Raw genomic sequence first — 26,856 nt, 5'->3', positions numbered from 1 at the left:
AATCTCCCCTGAAAATACGATTTGACGATATGCCTTGACATTTACCAAAGTACACTGTAAGACTGGTATGTAGAAGGTTCTTTATTGTGAAACTGCTATCCCTATATTGTCTGATAAGTTATTTAATGGTTTTTATGTAAAGACTCACACAGAAAATCCTCAGTGAACTCATATGATAAATAAGAATATATCATTAAAAGTGGGCTTTTTGGGTCATTTGGGGGTTTGCAATAGTTCCCTTAGTTTCAGGGATAATTACATGGATGCTCCTTATAGTTGGTTTAAAAATTAGTTATCCTGTTTTGGTTAGCTTTCTCAATTTTTTATCCATGTGCTGCTGCTGCTAAGTCACTTCAGTCGTGTCCGACTCTGTGTGACCCCATAGATGGCAGCCCACCAGGCTCCCCCATCCCTGGGATTCTCCAGGCAAGAACACTGGAGTGGGTTGCCATTTCCTTCTCCAATGCATGAAAGTGAAAAGTGAAAGTGAAGTCGCTCACTCGTGTCCGACCCTCATTGATCCCATGGACTGCAGCCTACCAGGCTCCTTCATCTCGGGTTTTCCAGGCAAGAGTACTGGAGTGGGGTGCCATTGCCTTCTCCTTTTATCCATGTAGGTTTATGTAAATAAGTAAATAAATAAGGAAAGGTTCAGTTGGACCCGAGGCATTGTGTGAAGTAGAGAAATAAGTCCACTTATGAGCAGTGAACTGATGGAGGCCCTCATAACTTTAGTTGAAGCAAAAGATCTAATTTTCAGAGCATCATGAATGAAAGCATCTTTTGCTTAAACTACTGTCTTAGGGCTCCTGTGTTTGAGTTTCAGCTTCATGTGACAAGGTTTGACGGGACTGTGATTCTCTGTAAGCAGTGAAAGGACGCAATAATAATTAGAAGAAGAAAATGTAAATAATCCAGTGAGGTTAAGAGATTAGCAGGTATGAAGGTTATATGGTGAGAGTGACATGTAGCCCCCAAGGACACCATAAGCCAGATTGATTCTGTCAACTACTGTGTTGTCTTGAGATGTGTGTCTCAGTGTTTATTAAATGAGAGAGGAGTGCAGTTGAGCTCTGAGGTCTCTTGTAGACTTCACTTTCTTTTTGCCTACAAGTCAGAGTCTACATGAGTTGACTGATGGATCACCCCAGTCCTCCTTGAAGTCTATAAGCCAGCTAAGAAACTGATGTTCTCTCCCTTTCCTGTAGCCCCCTCACCACACCCTCACTGCTGGTGTCTGAAGGGCCTATCTGGATGGAAGTGGGGATGTCGCTGGACATTTGACATAAGCTCTTCTTCTCCCTGAAGGACGTGTATTATTCACTGAACAATGAGTGACTAAATGAATGACAAGCTACCTTGAGCCTGTATTACATGGATTCTCTAAAAACATTTTAAATTGAATTTCTAAGATGCTAGAAACCCACAGACTCAGAATGTAAAATGTGAACGGAATCTGACAGATTGTGTGGTTCAACTCCTCCACTTGATATATGAGGAAACTGAGGCTGAAAGAGTCTTACTCTTGGAATTTGGCCCAAGACACAGAGCCAAAAACCCTCAGAGTCAGGGCTGGACTCTGAGTCTGCACTATTCCTTGGTGCTTATTTTTTGCTACTAACTGGGTTGCAATGGATAAATCTTTTGCTAGGCGACCCAGTTGCTAAGCTTTGATTGCATCATCCCTGGGCTAAAAAACCTTTGTGGATTTCTGCTACCCACTCCTAATTTAAGGTTCATTTTGTGTCATTATTTGGGCTGCATCTATATCTGCCACCACATTTTTTTTTTTTTTTTTTAAGTAGATTTTCCTTTGTGGATAGTGAGGTAGGGAGAGGCAGACAGGTGATCTTGCTCAAGCTGCTTTGACTATCTCTGACACTCTGAACCTGGTTAACCTTTTCCTGATTTCTCAGTTCTTAGCAGTTTTTCTGTGCAAGAGCTTAGGTGTCACATTTCCTGACTCCTTATCTCTGAAGGATCAGTTAGTCATTTTATTTTCTTGTTAGTGGGAAGAAAGCTTGAGCTGTAAAATGGGGTCTTCAGCAGTTTAACTGGACTATGAGCAGAATTCTATAAGATAAGGCGAGAAGGACCAATCGTCTGTCTTTCAGGTCAGCACACAAGGTTCCAATGACACCAGCCAGCCCTCTGGTGAAGAAGGTTGAGATTGTCCTCCCAGAGTTTCCCACCAAGGTCCTTAATTCTGCTCCAAGAGTGCCCTCTGCTGGCCTGGAGCAGGCTCCAGCAGTCTCGACCTTCTTGGAAATGGGGCCAACAGGAACTCTGAAAGGATGAAAAAGGATTGGGGTTTCCTTGAGACATGGGTTCCCCTTCAGGGAAGCTCTGTGCTATGTCTGTTTAAACACAAGCTCAAAATAAGATGGATCCATTCCATGAGGTCTCCCCATTTCTCATTCCTTCTATTTCAATTTCTTTCTTTTGTCTCATCTTGTTGATAAGAAAGAATTTGCTGTAGCAATTCAGCCTAAAAGATTATCTTGTAGTGGAAACATATGATTTGGGGAAACTGGATCTAGGGAAATGGACATAAAATTAGGAATTCTACCTTTTTCTTGAGGCCTAATGGTAGGGTTACAAAGAACAACTTCCTAAAATAACTTCTAATCTCAGATTGTATTACTCCTTAGGTTAAAAACTTTCATCAGTCATTCATTGCTCATTAAATTAAGTCAACAGTCTTTACCTTACACTCAAGGTATATTTATAAATTCATAATGCATGATTTTGTTAGCATTTCATTTATCAAGGCTAATAGCATGCTTATTTCAAATAAAAACTTTACCTTGATCTAGTTTTTAGGAAATGAAAATGTATTGAAATTTTTAAAAGTATATTTGAATATCAAAGGCCTACATTTCACATTAAAAATCAGGCTCAGCAAATACTTAATCTGCTTATAATTTTTGAACAAGGCAAAAGACCTTGCTTAAATAATTAGCTTTTCAAACAGAAGCAATAATTGATAGATTGAATCCTATCGTTAGCATTGAGTTTAGTCCTAACATGTTCTTTGGAGGGAAGCAAGGTAAAACTTATTGGACATTTAAAAAGTTCAGGGTGTTACTACTATTTGAGGCGCCATGTAGACAATGGACAGGGGACGCTGGTGGTAAAGAACCTGCCTGCCAATGCAGGAGACATAAGAGATGAAGGTTCAGTCCCTGGGTCAGGAAGATCCCCTGCAGGAGGGCATGACAACCCTCTCTAGTACTCTTGCCTGGAGAATCTCATGGACCAAGGAGCCTGGTGGGCTACAGTTCATAGAGTTGCAAAGAGTCAAACACGACCGAAGCGATTTAGCACACACATAGGTGATGGAAAGACACTGGCTAGGACTATACTTATTGAATAAACAGAGGCAGTAATATGGTAAACACTGAAATTATGTTGAAAAAATGGAATACTAAAGCTGGATGAAACCTTAGAAAAAGTTTCACCCTTTTATAACCCAGATGGTACAATAAAACCTAGGAAGAAAAAAATTTCCTCCCAATTATTGGAGGGGCCCAGATTGGAATCTGGGTCATCTAATTTTCAATCTAGAGGTTTCACCACTCCCCAGCTGCCTTCCTACAAAGGTATGAAAAAGGACCTATCAGTAAGAAATCCTAACGTGCATTCATAAACTACTGCCTCAATCTCAATGAAATTTAAAAAATGTATATTTCCTAACTCAGTCTCTGTCCCATTCCATTATATACTGAAGAGGCTAAGAAATGAGGCATTCAGATCTTTTCCTCACTCTGACCCTTCGTTCTGTTTATACATGGGCTGGCCAGATGTGAGAGAAATAAAACAAACATTTGCAGCTGTTGAGGGGGAGGTGGGGAGGGTGGAACCCTTGAGGTTTCCAAGTTTTGATCTGACACATCAGAACACATTGGATTTTTACTGCTGGCTTAGAGTTTACTGCCTTTAACTCCCTCTACAACGCCCGGAGGTTGTCACTTCATGTTGAAGCTTGTGCTGATTGACGCTGAGGGCTTCTGGAGCTAACTTCAGCCATCACCAGGAGGTCCAGGTGACCAAGGCAGCTACTGCTCCATGACAAGTTTGGGGATTCCTCCATTCGCATCCTCTGCATTCCTTGATGCCAGGTCTGTGGTTCTCCCTGGCAGGCAGAGGCCAGGAGGGGCTTTGTTTGAGAGACAGTGTATTCTAGTGAGCAGAGCATGGGCTTCAGGATTATGTAAGACTAAGTTTTAATCCTGGCCCAGCCATTCACTTGTCATGTGATTTGGAATTAGTTGTCTTAAGTCCAAGCCTTATTATCCTGCTTTTCCTTAAGCTAGGAATACTAATATTTTTCAAAGTGAAAGGAGTTAGTGATATACTGTATTTGAAGCTTATGGTATGTAGGAGTGTCCAGTATATCATCTATGACTATTATTTCCAGAGGAGCCTATATGAATGATATAGTTACTAATTTGTGAGGATCTAGAGGACAGCATTAGGTCCTTACCCTTATGCTATTTCTAGGGGCTGCAAAATGTGATGACTTATTGTTACTATTAATAATAATTATCAATGATCAATAATAGTCTATTCTATTTGTATGTTTTAAAAATTTTTCAAAGTACTTTTTTCCATTTTATTGTGAAAAATTTTAAATCTGTAGCAAAGATGAGAAAATTCTTTAACACCCATAGACCCACTTTTTAGATTCTATCATTAACATTTTACAGAACTTGCTTTATTATTTATCCATTCCTTTATCCATCCACCAATCCACATTTTATGTATTTCAAAGTAATTTGCAGGCAACAGTACATTGCCTTCTTAAATTCTTCAGCATTTGCTGGAGATCAATATTTGTTGACTGTTTAAAAGTATACATTTATATACAATGAAATGAATAGTTTTTATTATACAGTCACTAAACTTTGACAAATGAGTACATCTGTGCATCTCATATCCCATTCGTGTCAATCACGATCTTCCCCAACTAGGAGAAAACTCTGTTCTGATATTTTTCACCATGGATTAGTTTGACCTGTTCTAGAATTTCATACTAATGGAATAATACAGTACTGTATGTACTTGTCTGTGTAAGTCTAATTTCGCTCAATGTAATGTTTTCAATTACTCATTCTCATTACTGGATGTATTGGCAGTTTGTTCATTCCCACTATAAAGCTATCTTTAGTAAGTGATGCACATACCTCGTTGAAAATACTGAGTTGGTAAAAAAGAAAAAGCTTGTATGTGTGTACAAAAGGCGAAAATCTGGAAGGATAATCACTAACCCACACATGGCCTTTACCTCTGAGACACACAATTGAAGCAAGAGGAAGAAATGGGGAATTTTTTTCTTGAATGTAGACATTTTTATATTGGATGAAATTTTCACACATATATAGAGGTTTAAAAGGGGCTTCCCAGGTGATGCTAGAGGTAAAGAACCCACCTGCCAACACAGGAAACATAAGAGATGCAGGTATTATCTCTGTGTCGGGAAGATCTGCTGGAGGAGGACATGGCAACCCACTCCAGTATTCTTGCCTGGAGAATCCGTGGACAGAGGAGCCTGCTAGGCTACAGTCTGCTGCTGCTGCTGCTGCTGCGTCGCTTCAGTCGTATCCGACTCTGTGAGACCCCAAAGATGGCAGCCCACCGGGCTCCCCCATCCCTAGGATTCTCCAGGCAAGAACACTCGAGTGGGTTGTCATTTCCTACAGTCTACAGGGTCGCAAAGAGTCAGACATGGCCGAAGCAACTGAGCTTTAGGCACGCACGCACACAGAGATTTAAAAATATAGAACAAGTATTTTTAAAACAAAGAACAAGGGAACTAAGCTTCTTGTGGGATGGGAAGAGGTTGAGGGATGTGAATCTGGGCTCTCCCTCTGCCATACCTCCATATTCACCTCTGTATTCACCTCCATACCTCTGGGGTCAATAGAGCCTCAAAAATGAGTAGGGATGGTGAGCTCTGGATGAGAAGAATACTTAGTGAAAAGGTGCATCTGAGCCATAAAATATGGACAGGTTTTGAGGGAAAAGAAAGTTATAAAGCATAATTAAGATGATTGAAAGAAAGAATTCTGAAAGAAGGCTACTAGGATTAGAAAAGCCCAGCAAGTAGAACCATAGAACCCTACTGTAAATGGCTTTAAGGAACATTAAGGGCCTCCTCTATTTTGAAAGGTTAATGCGGCCCTACTTAAGAAAATGACAAGTAACCTCATTTAATCATTGAACTTTAGAGCTAACGTCAGAGATCTTGGAGATCATCAAAACTCGTCAAGGGCAGGTCCGTGTCTGTGTTTCCTGCAAACAGTGCCAGCTACAGTGCATACGTGCATGCTCAGTCGTGCCTAACGCTTTTCGACCCCATGGACGGTAGCTCTCTGTCCATGGAATTATCCAGGCAAGAATACTGGAGTGGGTTGCCATTTCCTTCTCCAGGGAATCTTCCTGACCCAGAGAATCAACCTGCACCCCTTGTGTCTCCTGCATTTGCAGGTGAATTCCAGGTGGCACTAGTGGTAAAGAACTCGCCTACCAATGCATGAGACATAAGAGACATGGGTTCGATCCCTGGGTCAGGAAGATCCCTTGGAGGAGGACACAGCAACCCATTCCAGTATTCTTGCCTGGAGAATCCCATGGAACGAGGAGCCTGGCAGGCTATAGTCCATAGGGTTGCAAAAAGTCAGACACAACTGAAGCGACTTAGCATCCATGTACCCGGGAAGCCTATACTTAGGTGCTATTTAGTGAAAGAGTGACTTCAATCCTGGCTCCCATTTTACAGATATGGAAACTGAGACATAAACTGACGCTTGCTCAGAAGAGCGCCTATCTTACCCAGAGGATAATAGCCAAGCATTACTGGTGTTCCCTGAGATACCACCGTAAGTTCAGTTCAGTTCACTCACTCAGTCATTCCCCATGGACTGCAGCACACCAGGCCTCCCTGTCCATCACCAACTCCCAGAGCTTGTTCAAACTCATGTCCATTGAGTCAGTGATGCCATCCAACCACCTCATCCTCTGTCATCCCCATCTCCTTAAATCTTTCCCAGCATCAGGGTCTTTTCCAATGAGTCAGTTCTTTGCATCAGGTGGCCAAAGTATTGGAGTTTCAGCTTCAGCATCAGTCATTCCAATGAATATTCAGGACTGATTTCCTTTAGGATTCACTGGTTTGATCTCCCTGCAGGCCAAGGGACTCTCAAGAGTCTTCTCCAACACCACAGTTCAAAAGCACCAATTCTTTGGTGCTCAGCTTTTTTTACAGTCCAATTCTCACATCCATACACGACTACTGGAAAAACCATAGCCTTGACTAGAGGGACCTTTATCATCAAAGTAATGTCTCTGCTTTTTAATATGTTGTCTAGGTTGTTCATAACTTTCCTTCCAAGAAACAAGTGTCTTTTAATTTCATGGCTGCAGCCACCATCTGCAGTTATTCTGGAGCCTAAGAAAATAAAGTCTGTCATTATTTCCATTGTTTCCCCATCTATTTGCCATGAAGTAATGGTAATGGATACCTTGATCTTAGTTTTTTGAATATTGAGTTTTAAGCCAGCTTTTTCACTCTCTTCTTTCACTTTCATCAAGAAGTTTTTTAGTGCCTCTTTGCTTTCTGCCATAAGGGTGGTGTCATCTGCATATCCGAGGTTATTGATATTTCTCCTGTCATTCTTGATTCCAGCTTGTGCTTCATCCAGCCTAGCATTTTGCATGATGTACTCTGCATATAAGTTAAATAAGCAGGGTGACAATATACAGCCTTGACATATTCCTTTCCCATTTTGGAACCAGACTATTGTTCCATGTCCGGTTCTATCTATTGCTTCTTGACCTGTATACAGATTTCTCAGGAGGCAGGGAAGGTGGTGTGGTATTTCCATCTCTTTAAGAATTTTCCACCGTTTGTTGTGATCCATGCAGTCAAAGGCTTTGACGTAGTTAATAAAGTAGAAGTGTTTTTCTGGAACTCTCTTGCTTTTTCTATGATCCAACAGATGTTGGCAATTTGATCTCTTGTTCCTCTACCTTTTCTAAATTCATCTTGAATATCTGGAAGTTCTTGGTTCATGGACTGTTGAACCACCATAAGAGATAGCTTCAAATTATATTTGAGAGATCTAGGTTAAATATAAGGAAGACTTTCTTGGAAGAGAGGGTTGTGAAACCTCTGTTTCTTAGAAATCTTTAAGAATTTAAGAGTCTCCCATGTTGAAAGAGTTTAAATGTGGCAATACATGCTGGGCTAGAAGACCTCTCATTTCCTCCTAATTAAAAAACAAAACAAAACAAACAAAAAAATGACTTGGATACCTTCTTGCAGGTCTGACCCCTAGTGGTCATCATCTCTGGGTTGCGCCAAATGGAGAAAAGGCCAAGAAAAGGAGGAAAACCCAGACTTTGTTTTGGGAATTGCTAATGGGAATTGGGGTCTTCCCAGGTGGCACAGTGATAAAGAATCTGCTTGCCAATACAGGAGACATGGCTTCGATCTGTGGTTTGGGAAGATCCCCTAGAGAAGGAAATGGCAACCCACTCCAGTATTCTTGCCTGGAGAATTTCATGGACAGAGGAGGCTGGTAGGCTACATACAGTCCGTGGAGTTGCAAAAGAGTAGGACATGACTTAGCAACTGAACAACAAGAAACAAAATGAAGCTTAGAAATGTCCTAGTCAAATTATGTAATGAATAATTAAACCACATGAATAGAAATGACTTCCACCATGAGTGACTATGGAGTAAAGCTTGAAGTAGAGCCCAGGACATTTTGCTGGTGCTCTAGATTCAGGATTCAACTCCTACATCTTCCAGAGTTTCGCCTTCTGTGAACCTGGAAACTGGACTCTGGCTGGATATTTGGGTTTCAAATACACCTATGGCCCTATTCACTAGCCATTCAAGAGAAGCTATTTTCTTAAACTTCCGGAGTATAGAGAAATAATCTGTTCTGAGCACTGTGTCATGGACAGATGACCTCAGACAAACTACTGTCCTCTCTGAGCCCTAATTTATTCAGACAGGGGGGACCTGTGTGATCACTGAGGGCTAGGGCTGTTCTGGAGCAAATGGCTAAGGTTTTCAAGCGTATGTTGTATCTTGGCACAGTGAAGTGGAAGTGAAAGTCACTCAGTTATGTCTGACACTTTGCAAACCCATGGACTATACCGTCCATGGAATTCTCCAGGCCAGAATATTGGAGTGGGTAGCCTATCCCTTCTTCAGGGCATCTTCCCAATCCAGGAATTGAACCAGGGTCTCCTGCATTGCAGGCAGATTCTTTATCAACTGAGCTATCAGGGAAGCCCATCTTGCTTCAGAGTTTCTCCCAAATGGTGGTATTGTTACCATTATCAAAGCACTCCTCGCTTTTGGAAAAGTTATACCTATTCTGGGATCTTCAGAATCCTGTAGGAGGGGGATTCACAGGGAGATCTATGAACTTTCCAAAGACAAGTGCAGTTGTTAACGCATCTGTGCATTTTCTTGGAGAAGGGAAAAAAAAAAAAAAAACAACTTTGCAGAAAAATCTCCTTAGATGTCATCAGAAGGGTCTAAGACCACTTCACAATCTATATAAATCCTTGAGTTAACCTTGGAATGAGGTTTCCAAGAAAGTGAAGGACATGAGCTCTCTTTTCATAAAGTTAGACTTAGTGTCTCGTTAGCCACTTGTTGACATAGAGACAGCAGGTATACACTGCCTGTGCATTTCATGGTCCAGGAATTCAGTCCTCATTCTCTCCTTCTCTCTCATTTTGCGGAGCGCTCATTAGTCAGTAGATGTAACTCCACGTAACTGACAGAAGCCCTTCACTCCCTTTGTAAAGCCTTCTGACAGATGCCCATAGCACACTAAGTACTCCGAGCTATGAGGCTGCTCTCCTGTCCTGTGTTCATCTCCTCCCATCAGTTGAATTGTATGCTTACCAAGGGTCAACTGATTTTTTTCACAAAGCTTGTTTATGCCAAGTGCATTAGTTAATATATTACTTAAATGTTATAAAAACAAAGTATGAATGTGAAAATAAGAGATTGTTTCAATGAAAATTAAATTATTTGCTTTGGAAAGGCTAGAAAATACAATTAGTTTGCGGGTGAAACAACTGAAAAGATGACAAAAATTAATATCTAGAAGAATTCTTCAAGTTTTTATAAATACTTGCTTCATTAAGACAAATAAAAGCAAGCAAAATAAAAACAAAAACTGGAAACTGGAAATAATGGAGAATAGGTTATGGGAGTGGGTTATTCAAGAAAAATTGAGAAGGAATTCCGGAATTGGAAAATGCATGCTTAAAGAAAGCACTTGGCATACTGACCAGCAAATCAATGTCTTGTATTAAAATATAAGGATTCTAATGATTCCCAGATTTAACCACCTTTTCTGATTATCTGACACAGGTGTTTCTTTAGTTTTAAGATGGAACTATCAAAGTGAGGTCCAAGAGAACTGGCTTGCTTATGTCTCCTGAGTACTAATCTCTTGAAGGTTTGGCCTTTTTAAACTTGCCATAAAATCTCTTTTTACTCTTGTAAATCTATTTCTTCCTTTAATTTTTTTATTTTATATTGGAGTAAACTGAGGAGCAACATTGTGATAGTTTCAGGGGTACAGCGGAGTGACTCAACAATACATACGTGCGGATCTGTTCTCCCCCCGAACTCCCTTCCCATCCAGGCTGCTTTCTAACCTTAAGCAGAGCCCCCTGGGTCATACAGTAGGTCCTTGTTGGTTTTCCATTTTATTTCTTTTTAATTTTGGGGGGTTTCTTTCCTAGGGTTTGTTTTTTTTTAATTAATATTTGTTTATTTGGCTGTATCAGGTCTTAGTTGCAGCACACAGGATTTTCATTGCATCATGTGGGATCTTTCTTTTTTAAATGTTTTATTTTGTATTGGGGTATAGCTGATTACAATGTTGTCATATTTTCAGGTGAACAGGGAAGGGACTCAGCCATACATGTACTGTATCCATTTACCCACAAACTCCCCCCTATCCAGTATCCAGGCTGCCACATAACATTGAGCAGAGTTGCATGTGCTATACAGTAGGTCCTTGTTAGTAATCCGTGTTAAATATAGCAGAATGTACATGCCTGTCCCAAATTCCCTAACTATCCCTTCCCTTCATCCTTCCCCTCTGGTAATCATAAATTCGTTCTCTAAGTCTGTGAGTCTCTTTCTGTTTTGTAATAAGTAAGGTATTCACTTGTAACATTTATTTTTATATTCCACATGTAAAGGATTTCACATGATATTTCTCTTTCTCTGTATTCCTTTAAGTCTATTTCTTGCAAGCACTCATTATAGACCTTTCCCCCCTTGAACGCAAGCACCAAGCATTCATCATTCAAAACTTGTATTAAATTAATGTTTGTTCACCTTACCAAATTGGTCGTATTCACTCAAAATCTGGAAACATATTCAGTGTTCATTCTGTTAAGATTTCAACAATGTGGGTCACATGTAGTTGCTATCAACATTACACTCTCCCTTTATAGACTGTATTAGCCACAAATGTGGATATGCCCTTTGCTTAGCCTTGCCTTCTGAGGAAACATTATACCTAATATGAGAAAAATGAACTGTGCAAAAATATTCATTACACCATTGTATATTTAAAAAATATCAAAACCTGCTTAAATTATTTTGTAAAGGGGTAATCATTTTATTATGATATTTTGGTCAAATATCATGTGGTAGTTATTACTGATTGTATAGTCAGAAAATGATAATTATGAAGAATTTTGGTCATAATTATTGAAAAAATATTTGTGATAGTAAATTAAGTGAAGAAAGAAAAATGCAAAATGGAATGAACCTCATGATTACAAATGTAATAAATGTATACATGAAATTGATAATCTGGGGAAGAGTTAGGATTTTTACCTTTTTCCTGTTTTCACTTGTTTCATTCTTTCAATGATTAGAAAAATCCCACATTATGCAACTATTCACCAGTTTTTCAACCTTGGTGTCCTGGGAGGCCTTGAGATGTCTGAGGTTTGATGTAGAGCTGCCCAGAACCACAGAATTACCCCCCAGAGGAGTGAGGATTAGGCAAGAACGCCCTGAATTATGGATGGAACGGGCTGGAAAGTACCTTTGAGGTCATACTAGTCCAATGCCCTCATTCTACAAATAACATTTATTATAGCACTTACTAGCAGTTTGACCTATACAAGTTACTTACCTGCTTTATACCTTGGTTTCCTCACCTGCAAAATGGAATAATAAAAGTCCCTATGACCACTGCTTGCTATGAACCTTAAATGATAAGAATGTAGTGCATGGCACAGAGTCAGCCCTCAATCAATGTTAGTTATCAGTATGACAAAAGTTAGTGGTTGAGTTGAAGCCAGAATTCAGGTTTCCTGACTCCTTCATTGTGGTTATTTCTATCACACCAAACCACAGACTTTTCATCCTAGTCCAGGCTGCAATCATTTGCTTTGCTGTGTACTGGGTAAGAAAAAACCACTTGCAGTAACACTGAGGATGTTATGATTTGACTTAACTCTTGTTAATCAGGTAACTAACAGAATACACTGCAGTCAGGACTCCATATGAAAATTGTCTGGGATATTATACTGAACTGAACTGAAAATATGCCTTAAATAAGACAGAACTTAGCTCAAGTCCTATGCTGATTTATGTCCTGCTTGATTTCTTGATCTGCTCTTGCTTTTACGAACCTTGGTTTTTGTATTGGCAAGATGAGGATTAATAGGTATAATCCCACCCGTGCATCTTTGGAGTTGCCATATGTGAAAGAGCTTTGTAAAATGTAAAGTGGAATGCAATTCAAAGTGGTGATTTTGTTTTTTAAAATTGTTTTATTTTAAAAGCATCTATATAGTACATTCTATGTGCTGGGCATTATTCCAAAAAGACTTTACAAGAATTAATTGAATGAATCTTCATAGCAGTCCTATAAATTAGGTATGATTATCCTACTCAGGGAGGTGCAAGAGATTAAGGAATTTGCTCTATATCACAGAGCTGGTAAGGGGTGGCACTGAGATTGAATTTAGGACTTTGTAGTCTAGCCACTGAGTCCATGCATAGTTCTTATGCTGCTTTATTATCACTGAGCATGCCTTGGCCTAAACGTAAAGAAACATAGTTTCTAGAGTCTGTTCCCCTTCCTTACAAGGTTTGATTCTACATAGTCCGGTCCAATGCAATGCAACCCAATGCAGTCTCATTCTATCCAACCCAATTCTATTCATTCCAAGGCATTTCAGCTCAAGAAGTACTCTTTTGAAAGTTGAACTTATGCCCACAGTCACTGCCTTAAGCAGTGTGAGCATTAACAGGAGTAGGACCCAAGACACTTGGGTTTTGATGATGGTAAAATATAGGGTGAATAAGTCAGTCTCCAGGAAGAATGTCAAATCTAGAACTGTTAGGCTCAGAATTAAGGTGCTTTGTAAATTCTCACCTTTCCACTGCTCATTAAATAAAAAGTGGTGCAGCCATTGGGGAGATAGGGGGCTCTTGTGACCACAGAGTTTGGGTAAGAGACAAGTTGGAAAAATAGGTACCCAGGACTTCTGAAAAGTAAATGATCTTTCGTTTATGTGTTCAACACTGGGACCATTGCTCTCTATCTGGTTCCAGACTGTGTGGCTAGTAGTCTCTATGTTAAGCTAAGATGGAAGTCATCTCAGTGGCCTGGTATGTGTGATTTCTTATTCCTCCTACTCCACTAGCGTTCCGAGGAAAACCTGTCTATTGATGGGATTTTCTACCTTTTAACCATTAGAAGAGACAGTCCATATAAAAACATCTTGCATGATGTGTGGCATAGCTGGTGCTCATAAGGTAATAAATATTACCACTGTTATCCAAAAGCTTTGTCACTTGGCCACTTTTTCATAATTCCTTTTGAGAGAGAGACTTTGAATGGCCCCACAGACCTGACTGCATATGACAATCATTTGTCTCTTATAGAGGGCTCTGTGTTTCTGTTCCAAGAAGAGAAGTGGGACACGCCAGGCTGAGCATCACAGATCATGCTCCTGCTTGTCCAGTGGCCACGCTGCCCAGCATAGGAATATTCCCCATGGGTAAACTGTTCCCTTACACAACATTTTTGATGTTACACAATTAAAAAGGCTTGCACATTAAAATGTGAGGCATGTGTAAGTACCTCATAATTAACTGCTGTCTATTTAACCAGACAGCTCCAGCAAGTTAATTTGATGTCTGTTACGAGACTTAATAATTGTCAGTGATTTTTTAAAAACAATTTACTGGTATAATCATTAACTACCCCTAGATTATCTTGTCAAATTGATAATTAAATGCCTCAAAATTCATTACAGAGTCAGTATATTAATAGGAATGTAATTAAGTAATGTTTGCTTATGTAATCTAGAGTTTATTATCTGTACACTTATTTATCTTTTCCACACTTATCAGATCTTCCTAAGGACCTCTTCTGAATCAATAGAAAACCAAGAATCAATAAATGTCTTGTTAGATCCAAATGAGCAACTTAATTGAGAGACTGTGAAATAAACATGGATTCTTCATATCTGTGAAGAGGGAGGAGAGATTATTCCTATTACCTACTAAGATTATTAGTTGGGAAAACAGAATTCTTTTCATTGTTTCTTCTGTTTCCTTCTCAAATCCTTCTTTCTTTCCCTCCTTTCCACCTCTCCATTCCTTTCCTCCCTTCCTGATTTCTTCCTTCTCTTTTTTCTTTTTTTCTCTTTTCTTCCTTTAATCACACATGTAAGTGCCTGCTATATGCCAGCCATTGTGTAAGACAGTGAGGATATATATAAGGTATGATTCTAGTCTATCCTAGCCAAGGAGAGAAACCTGTAAAAAATTGCAGTGCAACAGTTAATGCTAGCCTGGAGGCATGAACAAAGTGCTAAGGAGCACAGAGGCAGGAACAACTAACTGTATTGGTAGTTAGGGAAAAGTTCTCAAAGTGGGTGACATTTGAGCTTGCCAGAGATCAGGATGTAGGAGTTTCTCGGAGCGAAAAAGTGTGAGAGGGGCATTCTAGGTGGAGGGAATCACATCTGCAACAAAGTGCATGGACCACTCTGGAATGAGATGAAAAAGGATGCATTTTAAAAATTAATTTTTACTGGAGTGTGGTTGATTTACATTGTTCTGTTACAGCAACACTGTAGGGCACAATGAATCACTTATACATATACACACATCCGTTTCTTTAGGTGTACAGCAAATGAATCACATACATATGTATATATGCACTCTAGTTTTAGATTCTTTTCTCCTATATGTCATTACAAAGTATTGAGCAGAATTCCTTGACCTGTGCAATAGGTTCGTATTAGTTTTGATCTGCTAAGTATCATGATCAGAAGCTGTATTTTTCAAAGGATATCTTGGAGGATAGAGTAGCAATTTTGGTAGCTCTCAGTTACACAGCTACAATGTCCAGGGGCTTGGGCTAGGAGCCTCCAGTCCTCCAGACACGCATTCAGATTGCAGTCTGGGCCTCTGGCCTGCCGGTGCCTTCCACAGTCTCTCCTCCTGGTGACCATCATGTATGTCCAGGGTTTTACAGGTTTCCTCAGATGTCTGCTCTATTGTCATTGTAAAAGTACTCATATTACATTTCAGATCACATATTCAAATTTTGAGTTTGATGAATAACAACATATTTCAACCTGTGTCTCATAAAAAAAATCCATGGTTTAGTTTGGTTATTCCCAGAAATGCTCTGACATGCCCAGGAGCAACAGAAGTCAAACTCAAGGATGTTTGGTTATATGAACAACCCTAGATAAAATTTAGAAAGGAAAGAACCTTAAATTTAAGTGAATAGCTTTCAACCTCTATATAGAAATTAGTCATTCATCACCTTCTCATCCTTCATCACTACTGAGTCAGTGGTAATAATTTTTGTCCTTACTAAGTGTTAATCACTATAAAAGTGACTGCCTGCGTGGAGCTTCCCCTGACAAGATGGCTTGGGTGACTTTTGGGGAAGAAGGGAGAGAGAGAGAAAGAGTGGAAATAAAAAATGTATTCTGGTATTCAAAAATATATTGACTGTACTCAGCAAGTAGAAAATGTGTTCAAAGTCTCTGAAGATTCCTTTTCATGATGCTTGGCAATCAATTTCATATCCTGATGCTATTCGTAAGTGTAGGCCCATGGAAGAATCTGCTCGGAGGTAACTCCTTGCCCTAGGAAATAAGTACAGTGCATTTCTGATACAGATGAGCTCTGTGTGTGACAGGCCTCCCTACATGGTATGCAGTATGACCAGCAATGTTTTAAAATGACTAAGAAAGATCTAGAGATTGTCATACTGAGTGAAGTAAGCAAGACAGAGAAAAAGAAATATTGTATCATATCAATTATATGCAACATCTAAAAATAAAAGTTCAATAAAATGAACTTATTTACAGAACAGGAAGAGACTCATAGATTTAGGGAATGAATTTTTGGCTACCAGGAAGGAAGACAGAGGGCAAGGGATAGTTAAGGAGTATGAAGTTGACATGTATCCACTGCTATATTTAAAATGGATGACCAACAAGGATCTACGGTGTAGCACAGGGAACTCTGCCCAATGCTATGTAACAACCTAAATGGGAAAAGAATTTGAAAAAGAATAGGTACATGTATATGTATAACTGAATCACTTTGCTGTACATCTGAAACTATCACAACATTGTTAATCAACCATAAAGTGAAGTTGCTCAGTTGTGTCCGACTCTTTGCAACCCCATGGACTGTAGCCTACCAGGCTCCTCCATCCATAGGATTTTCCAGGCAAGGGTACTGGAGCGGGTTGCCATGTCCTTCTCCAGGGGATCTTCCTGAACAGGGATTGAACCCAGGTCTTCTGCATTGCAGGTTGACACTTTACCATCTGAGCCCCCAGGGAAGCCCATAAATCAACTATACTCCAATACAAAATAAAAAGTTAAAAAATAAAATGACAAAGATGATCACATTAAACAAGGTCAGGGGGGCTCAAAGTCAATGGCTAAGAGATCCTGTGAAAGTTCCTCAGTTGTATCTGACTCTTTGCAAACCCATGGACTTTAACCTGCCAGGCTCCTCTGTCCATGGAATTCTCCAGGCCAGAATACTGGAGTGAAGAGCCATTCCCTTCTCCAGGGGATCTTCCCAACCCAGGGATCAAACCCAGGTCTCCTGCGTTGGGGGAGGATTCTTTACCATCTGAGCCACCAGAGAAGCCCAAATGATCCTGAGGGTAAATATTCTCTAAACTCTGAGCCTGAAAGTATTCAGAAGTAACAAAAGACCTTCTATAAATACAAAATAGCTTTACTTAAAAAATTATAGACTTATGCAAAGCAGAACTTCAAATCTTACTCTGAGATCTATTGTAATATATCAGCAGGTTTGATAAGAGACTTTTTAATTCAGTCTGTCAGTGCATCCGGACCAAGATGCTATATGGTTTTAGTGAAGCCTGGACCTGGGTCTGATGATGTAGTCTGAAGTCCCTGATTTGCCACTTGGAATGACTTGGGACCCATGGCTTTTTCTCTCAGGGCCTCAGTTTCCTCAGCTATTGTTGTTCAGTCTTCGAGTTGTGTCCATCTTTTTGAGACCCCATGGACTACGGCATGCCAGGCCTCCTTGTCTTTCACTATCTACTGGAATTTGTTCAAGCTCATGTCCATTGAGTCAGTGATGCCATCCAACCACCTCATCCTCTGTTGTCTCCTCGTTTTGCCCTCAATCTTTCCCAACATCAGGGTCTTTTCCAGTGAGTTGGCTCTTCGCATCAGGTGGCCAAAATACTGGAGCTTCAGCTTCAGCATCAGTCCTTCCAATGAATATTCAGGGTTGATTTCCTTTAGCATTGATTGGTTTGACGTCCTTGTTGCCCAAGGTACTCTCAAGAGTCTTGTCTAGTACCACAATTCAAAAGCATCAATTCTTTGGCACTCAGCTTTCTTTATGGCCCTACTCTCACATTGGTACATGAATACTGGAAAAACCCTAGCTTTGACTATATGGACCGTTGTCAGCAAAGTGATGTTTCTGCTTTTTAATATGCTGACTAGGTTTGTCATAGCTTTTATTCCAAGGAGCAAGTGTCTTCTACTTTCATAGCTGCAGTCACCATCCACAGTGATTTTAGAGTCCAGGCAAATAACTGGATGCCATGATCTTAGTTTTTTGAATGTTGAGTTTTAAGTGTGCTTTTTCACTTTCCTCTTTAACCCTCATCAAGAGGCTCTTTAGTGCCTCTTTGCTTTCTGCTATTAGAGCGGTGTTATCTGCTTATTTGAGGTTATTAATATTTCTCTGGGCAATCTTGATTCCAGCTTGTGGTTCCTCAAGCCTGGCATTTCACATGATGTACTCTGCATAGAAGTTAAATAAGCAGCGTGACAATATACAGCCTTGACATACTCCTTTCCCAATTTTGAACCATTTCATTGTTTCATGTCCAGTTCTAACTGTTGCTTCTTGACATGCATATAAGCTTCTCAGGAGATAGGTAAGGTGGTCTGGTATTTCCCACAGTTTTTGTTCCTCAGCTGGAAAATGGGATAATCATCCCAGTCCTGCCCATCTTACATCACTGTGGGATCTAATGAGATCATGAGTGTGCAATACCTTATAAACAGATCATAAGATCCCACAGGATGTGAGGGTGTAGTATTACAGTTAGATCTGAAAGGTCATAAACACTTTGGAGGAAAATATTCTGTACTTTATAAAGGATACAGTTAGAGTCGGGCTTCCCTGGTGGCTCAGTGATAAGGAATCCACCTTCCAATGCAGGAGACTTGGTCTTCTTAGAGATCCCTGGTCTCTAAGAAGGAAATGGCAACTCACTCCAATATTCTTGTCTGGGAAATCCATGGACAGAAGAGCCTGGTGGCTACAGTCCATCGGATCACCAAAGAGTCGGACGTGACCTAGCGACTAAACAACAACAGTGGTTAGAGTTAGGTGCTGCCTTTTGCATCAGATCCTGGCTCTCAGGCACAGATCAACAGAAGGACATGTTCTTATTCCTGAGAGGGGTTGCTTTTCCCACGTGTTCCCCATGGAGGCATTGCTCTCGTCACCTGATGACCTGCCTGCACCCTCTGTTAGTCTATAATTTCTGTGAGAGTAAGGACCCTGCCCATGGCAGCAGTCTAGCATGATGGTAACTGCACAGCTAGTAACCCCACAGGTTTAGAGTCAGGCAGCCTGGGGCAGTCCTAGTTCTAGTTCTCATTTGGTCACTAACTGTAACTTTGGTCAAATTACTGAATTTCTTCTCAAGTCTTGGTGTTCGTATGTGTGATATGAAGCTAATAAATACGCCTACCTCATAGTGTGTTACAAAGATTAGATGTGGGAGTACATGTCAAGTGCTTAATACAAAGCCTGGAACTAGAAAGTGCTCAAGGAATCCTGGGTGTTTGTTGCTGTTTTTATTATTACTGTTGTTATTCTTCCCTTTATATCTCCAGTGTCTAGAACACTGTTTTTAGCATATAATAGGTATTCCATAAATAGGTAATGAGAAAATAAAAATGTATCTCAGCAGATGTTTATACTGAGATTAATGAATCCTAAAGGTCAAAAAATACATGGAAAAATGATTGAGTTGTGTGGGCTGGGGTTTCAAACTTTGGGGCTCTTTCTACCATTTGTTTCTACTGGTAAAGAGAACAGTTCTACCATGATGGAAATCTCTAGTATTGGGATAGCTCTTTAGAGTTTACAAATAATTTTTAAGGCCAGTGTCTTATTGGATTCCCATACCAGTCCTGTAGGACAGGTATTACACTACTCGGTCCACAGGTAAAAAGACTGCGGGTCAGAACAGGGAAATGCCTTGCCTGACCTTCACACCTCTGGTCAGAAGAAGCACTGAAATTAGGTGTTCCAGTTTATTCTTCTTTCCTCCCACTGGGAAGAGACTCAAGGCTGATCCATCTCAGGTCTGGGTGCCTGATAGTAGCTAGGGAGAGTATTCTGGAGAAGGATCTGGTTTGTCTGACTGCAACAACCAAAATAAGGGGAGTAACTCCTATATTTCTAGATTTTTTTTTTAGTAATCCATTAAGAATTTCTCACCTATGAGTTTGATTAAACCCTTGTGAAACTTATTATCAGTTCGGCTTATACTTTGGTTTTGAATCCTAATTTCTTCAGTATGGGAAATGTGCTTCGCTATCCTCTGTGCTGGGTTTTTCCCCAAGAGAGCTAAGCGCTACAAGGAGTCTCTGCTCTGAAGACAGAAACCGGAAGTCCCAAAGGTCTTTCAACCTCAGTCATTTAGACAAACCAGACAGAAGTGTAATTACACCATTGCTCAACTTTATAAATCCTCCAGATTGCCTGGGGAAAAAAGCACTTCTCTCAATAATTCTAAAACCCTTGATAATTTCTTCTGAGGAATTACCAGCAGGTTGCAAAACTTTCATGGCTATCCACTGTCTGACCTTCTCTCCAATCCCATTCTCTCGTATCTCTCTGCAGCATTGCATACTTTGGCAATCTTTCCTTCAGTGTTTCCTGAGACAGTATTACTCTGGGTCTTCTCAAACATTGCCATCCTGACCTACTTCAGTTCTTTCACAGCCTCCCAACTTTGGACATGTCCCTAAACTTAAGGCTGTATTCTCTGTTTTCTTCTCTTGCCCCTCTCATCAGCTCTGGAGCCAGCTTTTAAGCTGTGTACTGGGTATACAGTGGACTTCCTTGGTGGCTCAGTGGTAAATAATTCACTTGCCAATGCAGGAAATGCTAGTTCAATCCCTGGGCCAGGAAGATTCCCTAGAGGAGAAAACGGCAACCCACCCAGTATTCTTGTCTGGAGAACCCCATGGACAGAGGAGCCTGGTGGTCTACAGCCCATGGGGTGGCAAAGGGTCACACGTGACTGAGAAGGCACACACACATGGGCACTGGGTTTACAAAGATAAATAAAATAAAGTATCTGCCCTTAAGGTATCTACCATCTGCTAGACGGGAGATGGATGGGTGACTGAAGACCTCTAAGTCTAGTGAAATATGGTGCTTTGATCAGTTCATCGGTGCTTCAGTGGAGGGTACAGCAAAGGGTGGAGGGCAGAAAATTCTCTGAAGAAGGTGTCTTCAGGGACAACCTGAAATATGAAAAGGTGTTCTTCATTTGGATAGAAAAGGGAAGCATAATTTGAGATAAAAGTACAGCTTGTACAAAAGAACCAAGGGAAAATATTCTGAATTTTGCTTTCCAAATCTGAAAAATGGGGATAATAGCACTTAACTTGCAGTGTTGATAATGAATATAAGTAGAGCCTAAAGTCAGTAAATTTTCAATGAATGACCAACAAGACAATAATAAGAACAATAACAAATATTTTTCTCTTACCAGTTCTTCTATTCCCTTTTTTTGAAGATGTGATTGGACTAGAAAAAGAAATTATAAAGACTTTATGAATGTGACATCCCAAGATGCCTTAAAGTTCTCTAGGGAATCATTCATACTAAGAACCATCTATTTTACCAGCAAACACATACTGCCTCATTTGGTATATTGCTCCATTGCATGGACTGTAAGGTTTTGTGTTGTTTAAATTTATACATGGGCTCAGTGTGCCTCTTCCTCTTGATTGTAACAAGGGTGGGTGCCACTGGATTTAGAACAGGAATACAGGATTCCAATCCTGACTGTGGTAACTACTGGCTACCAGGGATTAGGTCATTTCATTAATCTCTGTTTTCTCTTCTATTACATAGGGAACATGATAATGCCCATCTTTGGGAATTTTTATGACATTTAAGTGAGATAATGCATATGATGGTACTTCACAGACTATGTAAAGCATTATAAAGATAGGAATTTTAGATTACATTTGTCTCTGCACCTGAACTGTTTTTGGTTGCAACAAACAGAAACTCAACTCAGAGTAAACTAAATGAAAAATGATACTTTGGACACATAATGAAATAATTGCATCATATATCAAGTGAGAAAATCAGAATGATACTTCTCTTCTTCCATCAGCTATGCTTTTCTCTGTGTTAGCTTCTTTATCAAGCATCTTTTTTTCTTGGTGTTTCTCAGCAGCTACAGGTTAATATCCTATCAGTTCAAAAAACTTAACCAAAAGTTGTTTTTTTTGCCCCCAAGTAATTTTGGCAAAAATTCCACAATTAATTCCCAATAGAGTGACACAGGCATGTGCCCATCGTTAATTTGGTCACTGTGGCCAGCAAGTTTAAATATGCTGATTGGCCTAGCGTGGGTCTGCTCCACAAGCAGAGCCTAGAGGGGTAATGTCAGATGCTCATAAGCCACACGGATCCAGTGGGAGGGGTGGTTCTCTAAAGGAAAAGTGAAGCACCATTGCCAGAACAAGAGAAAGTAGGTGCCGGAAAGGCCAAGACAGCAGATACTTTGCAGCATCCAAGCCACGAGAGTTTAAAGGCAAACACTGTGTTTAACGCCATGCCGCACACATTGCAAAGATACCGTGGTGAATCAGAATATCAATTCACTCCACAACAAATCTGAAAGAAGACAGGTTGTGGAAAGTTCCAAAGTGGGGATATTCATAGGGCATATATTGGGAGTCCAACCACATGTTTAATAGCTTTCATTTTGTTGATTTCAAACTGGCCCAGTTTTCTTACACTGGCATTGGTGAGCATGAGAGCAAGAGGAACAGAGAAAGTTCTGAGACCATATTTCTAAACAAAGTCTTTTAAAATAAAACATTCTCTCATTTGAATACCTGTTGGAAAGCGGGAGGGCCTCTGATGAGTTCACCCCAGGACAGGCTCCGCGCTATGGAGCCAGGCTGCCGGGGCGGCAGGAAAGGGCAGAGCCCACAGCATCAGGACTGGATTGTCTCCTGCCAGCTGGGTGAGCTCCCTGCTCCCAGCGGCCTCCCGGCAGGGGGGCCTCCTGGCCTTTGGTGTCCTCGCTGGCGGGCCTGGGGGCTCACCTTGGTGCGTACGCTCAGTCCTCCACTAGCTCTGGGGCAACTGTCTACATCAGTTGGCAGCCACTGGGCAGAATCTAGCGAGAGACTCAGGAGACGCCAGAAACGGCCCAACTTTGTGTTGGTGGTACTTTGGGAAAATGAATGGAGCTAAGAGAATAAAGTATCTTTCACCTCTTTTCTCCTCGTCCCTTTCCCACATCCACCTTATCTTCCTTCCCCACCAACTTTTTCTCTTTTTTCCTCCTCCCATTTACCCCTTCTTTTAGGATGAACTCACCTTAAGGACAACACATATGTCATAATAATGGCCAAAGATCTGGTTGGGGGAAGATATTAAATAAAATGCAAACCATGTCTTTAAACTTCTATTGTATTTTCTGAAGGAGATTTTGAGTTAGGTCTTAAAGGCCACTCGTGGAAAACACAAGTAAGCCTAGCGTGTAAGAGCAAAGGGTATGAGGCGAGCCATGAGACGGGCTCACATATTGTGCAGCAGTATTTAAGTTTGCTGATGGGTTCTGGTCCTTCACTCAGAGTCTGATTAATTTTAGTTTATACAAGCTGCTAATAAACTTGGTTGCCTGTAAATGCATATGAGACCAAAACAGCAAGTTAAAAGTGGGAGAAGGGGCTACTCCAGACAGGCTTCTGAAAATGGAGAGCAGCACAAGGTACCTGGCTTGCCAAGAGAGGAGACAGAAAATCAGAACAAAACCCTACTCCAGATCCTCAAGAAAGATCACAGCAATCTGGATGGGGTGTGGAAGTTAAGCAGTCTCCAAAGTCACAGAGCTCTCTAGAATGTCACCCTACGTTAACTTTCATTGAAGAAAGTGACAGCCTATAGTCCTTTCAGAAATGGCTAATTTATACTCTTTATGCTTTTTTTCTTTTAAATGTAGACAAATGCATAATCGATTTTAGAGAGAGTTCCACCTCAATTGAGTTAGAATAAAATTTGGATTAAAGCCAGAAGCCTTCAGCATTTGGAATGCTACCTTCTAGAGAAGGAATAATGTGGTTTGACTTTGAATAAATCCAGAAGTGCTGTGAGTCATTCCATGTCACACCCCCATCTTTCAGTCTCCTTTTCATTATCTTTATGCCTCCCGTGTTTGTAAGGTTTCTTATCCTTCTTCCCCGACTGTGGCTTTCAGCAGCCTCCCTCCTGATTCTGACACAGTGATCCTATTGATGGGTCTTCTACAGCTTTTCCAATATGGCAGGGAGGGGCTGGGAAGGAGCTCTGAGGTGGGGTCTCAGGACCTGGGCCCCAAGAGCCAGAGATTTTAGAAAAGTCACTTTCCTTTGAAACTCTGTTTTCCCATTTGGGGAAAAAAAGAGATAATACCTCTTATTCATGGAGTTGTTGTGAAAACCAAAAGCATTACTTGTGACATTAGTAAACTGAGCAGTGTTTCCATTCTCGGGCTATACAGTGTGCTTATAACTACCCCCACCTCTAAGCAACATTTGTGTCCACATCTGTCTGCCTCATTTGATTGTTAGCTTATTTGAGGTTGTGTTTTTCTTGAGTTTTCTCCTGTCTCTTTGAAGAAAGGCTTTCTTGAATTTTCTGCAGGTCTTGTGCAGTGCCCAGCACTATTCATACGCCCATATATTGAACAGGGTCCTCTATATTGTGCTTTGCAGGAGGTCTGAGTCAAATGCCCCACGGCCCACTGTCTCTGCGAATAGTAGACATGAGGGATTCTGTTTTCTATTCCTGACACTTAAGCCCACTCTGGGACATAAAGCATTATTGAATACTGGATCCTGGGCCCTGAATCACAAATTTTGCACTGTCCTGTTCAGTTTCAGGCCCAGCTCTCAGCCTCCTCTTTCGTCTTTGACTGGCGTGTACTGATCATCCTCTTGGCAGAAACTGCCAGCCACAGACGTCTTCTGGTGAAGAAGAGTTTGGGGCCATCAGGATTTCAAAGTAAAAGTTAGTAAAGAAACAAAACAAAACAAACAACCTTGGCAAGACTGGTGTTTAAACTTGGGTGTTCTAATCTCAAAATCCTTGTAAATGAAGATGTCTCAGCAGCCAGACTTAAAAGCAGGGGAAAAATCACACATAGCTCTCCTACGTTCCCTCACCCTATTCCAGTCTCCATTAGGGTGGTTTTATAGCATCTGTGAAATGTAATTTGACCTCTACTTGTTTCTTGATGGGCTTCAGTTTCCGTATCTGCATAACGACACTAATCACATCCACTTCCCTGGTTTACTACAGAGATGTCCCGTGAATGCACTGAAACACGTAGTCTGACCTCTATTATGTGCTCGAAAATGGCCTGTGGATCTGAAACAATGGTGGCAAGAAGCCCACCTCTCCTACTCTCTGGTCATGTTTTTCATTGTTGGATAGCTTTGACATAGAACTACCTCACAACGAGAGACAGAGAGAGAGAAAAAATCTCTCTGTGTAACTTCCATCTCTGAGCCCCCAGGGCAAGGCCGCAGTGTCTTCTGAGTTTCCTGGCCTCCCCGCTCGTGAGTACAGACAGCAGAGGGCCGCTGTGGTCAGAGGGCTGAGGAGCCAGACAAGCCTCTGTGGTTACGCACTTATTTATTCCCTTATTTATTACTTTTGCAGCTCACATTTTTACAATCATGTTATTTTGTGGTTTGTTTGCAAAATGCATTGTGAGCCAAGCTTGCTTCAAATGTTCCCTGAGTTGGAAGAGGGCCGCTTTGGGAGCCAGGGAGAGGGGAGGGGAGGGCAGGGAAGCAGTGACAGAGACATTCTATAATTGAGATATCTGTTAACGATCCCTGCTTTGTAATCCAGCTATCCAAGGCAGGTGGAGAAACAAAAACTGAGATGCATTGTAGGCTCACGTGTAGCAGTAGGGGCAGACTCAACAACCTCAGAAGTGAAACGGCGCGGTCCTCCTGTCACCCCGGAGGGGGAGGCCCCACTCCTGCTTGTGGACCCCCAAGCACCAAAAGGGCATTTTTTGAATGACTTCTGGAGAGTGTAGAAGTTTGTTCTAGAGGAGTGATGAATACTGAATTCATACATATTATTACTAGAGAGCTTATTACATTTGGCTTTTGAAGATTTTAATAAAAATGAAAACCCAGTTTTTGGAGATTAGCTGAAATGGGGCTCAAGAGATGCTCCCCTGACGCTGCTTTCCTTTTTAACTCTATATTCTTCTTTTCTCATCCCCCGCCGCCCCCGGCTGGCAATAGTAGATTCCTAAGAGGATGCTCTGTTGTTGCTGAATCCCATTTTGACTGTATTCAAGTTTGTTCTTGTATTATTCCATCTGGTTTGCTCCCCAAACCACTTTCCTTTTTTATTCTCCTTGTAAATATTTACACAAGAAAGTTTTTTTGCAGGATCCTATATTGGTGGATTGGTGCAAAGCAGAGTCTTGGTGTGTTTTATTCCTTTTACGAACAATTTGGTTAAGTGGATTTCCTCCCAGCTTAAAAAAATTCCTTTCATTTTAATAACATCGTCAGACATTAAATAGTATCAGAGGGAAAAATAAGTTTGCAATGTACAGCCTCCAGTGGCAATCTTTGAGTTGCTCTGTGGCTTTTAACGGTTAATGCAGGGACTGCTGATTGTAGTGAAGGGCTGGAATGCAGTATGCATTTAAAAGCCTCCTCTTCCTAGGCAGAACAAGGATCTCTGCTGTCTTACGGATTGACTTGGTGACTGAGAGATCAGATAACTGACTCAGGAGATCAAGACACGGTTCCCAAACTTCAACCCGCAGCGTTTTGCCACCTCCCCTAAGGCTCTGTCTTTGCTTTTTCTTCTCTGTCCTCCCTCTTGGACAAGTTCCTCCTAGCCCACAGCTTTAACAATCTCCTCTCCACAGGTAAAATCAAACCTCTCTCTTTAGGTTTGACCTCTTTTCTGAGCCCCAGTTCTGTATTTTTAGCTCTTCTAGACATTTC

The 26,856-nt window shown here is 40.9% G+C and overlaps 1 protein-coding gene across 7 annotated transcripts in view; it reads left to right on the top strand.

The window, feature by feature from the left end:
* The first annotated feature begins 3,928 nt into the window (after nucleotides 1-3,928).
* TPRG1 (tumor protein p63 regulated 1) overlaps nucleotides 3,929-26,856 on the top strand; it is a 363,442-nt gene continuing 340,514 nt past the window's right edge. For 6 of the 7 annotated variants that reach the window (XR_008710456.1, XM_055568733.1, XM_055568729.1 and 3 more), the window contains exon 1: nucleotides 3,944-4,121. The gene's annotated coding sequence lies outside the window, so the exon portion shown is untranslated. Of the gene's footprint in view, nucleotides 4,122-26,856 lie in introns of all 7 variants that reach the window. The other variant, XM_055568727.1, reaches the window with a different exon arrangement.

The sequence above is a fragment of the Bubalus kerabau genome, chromosome 2, assembly GCF_029407905.1.
Source record: "Bubalus kerabau isolate K-KA32 ecotype Philippines breed swamp buffalo chromosome 2, PCC_UOA_SB_1v2, whole genome shotgun sequence".
NCBI classification, from domain to species: domain Eukaryota; kingdom Metazoa; phylum Chordata; class Mammalia; order Artiodactyla; family Bovidae; genus Bubalus; species Bubalus kerabau.
Note: the sequence above shows the minus strand (reverse complement) of the source record. Positions and strands in the feature narration are given on the sequence as shown.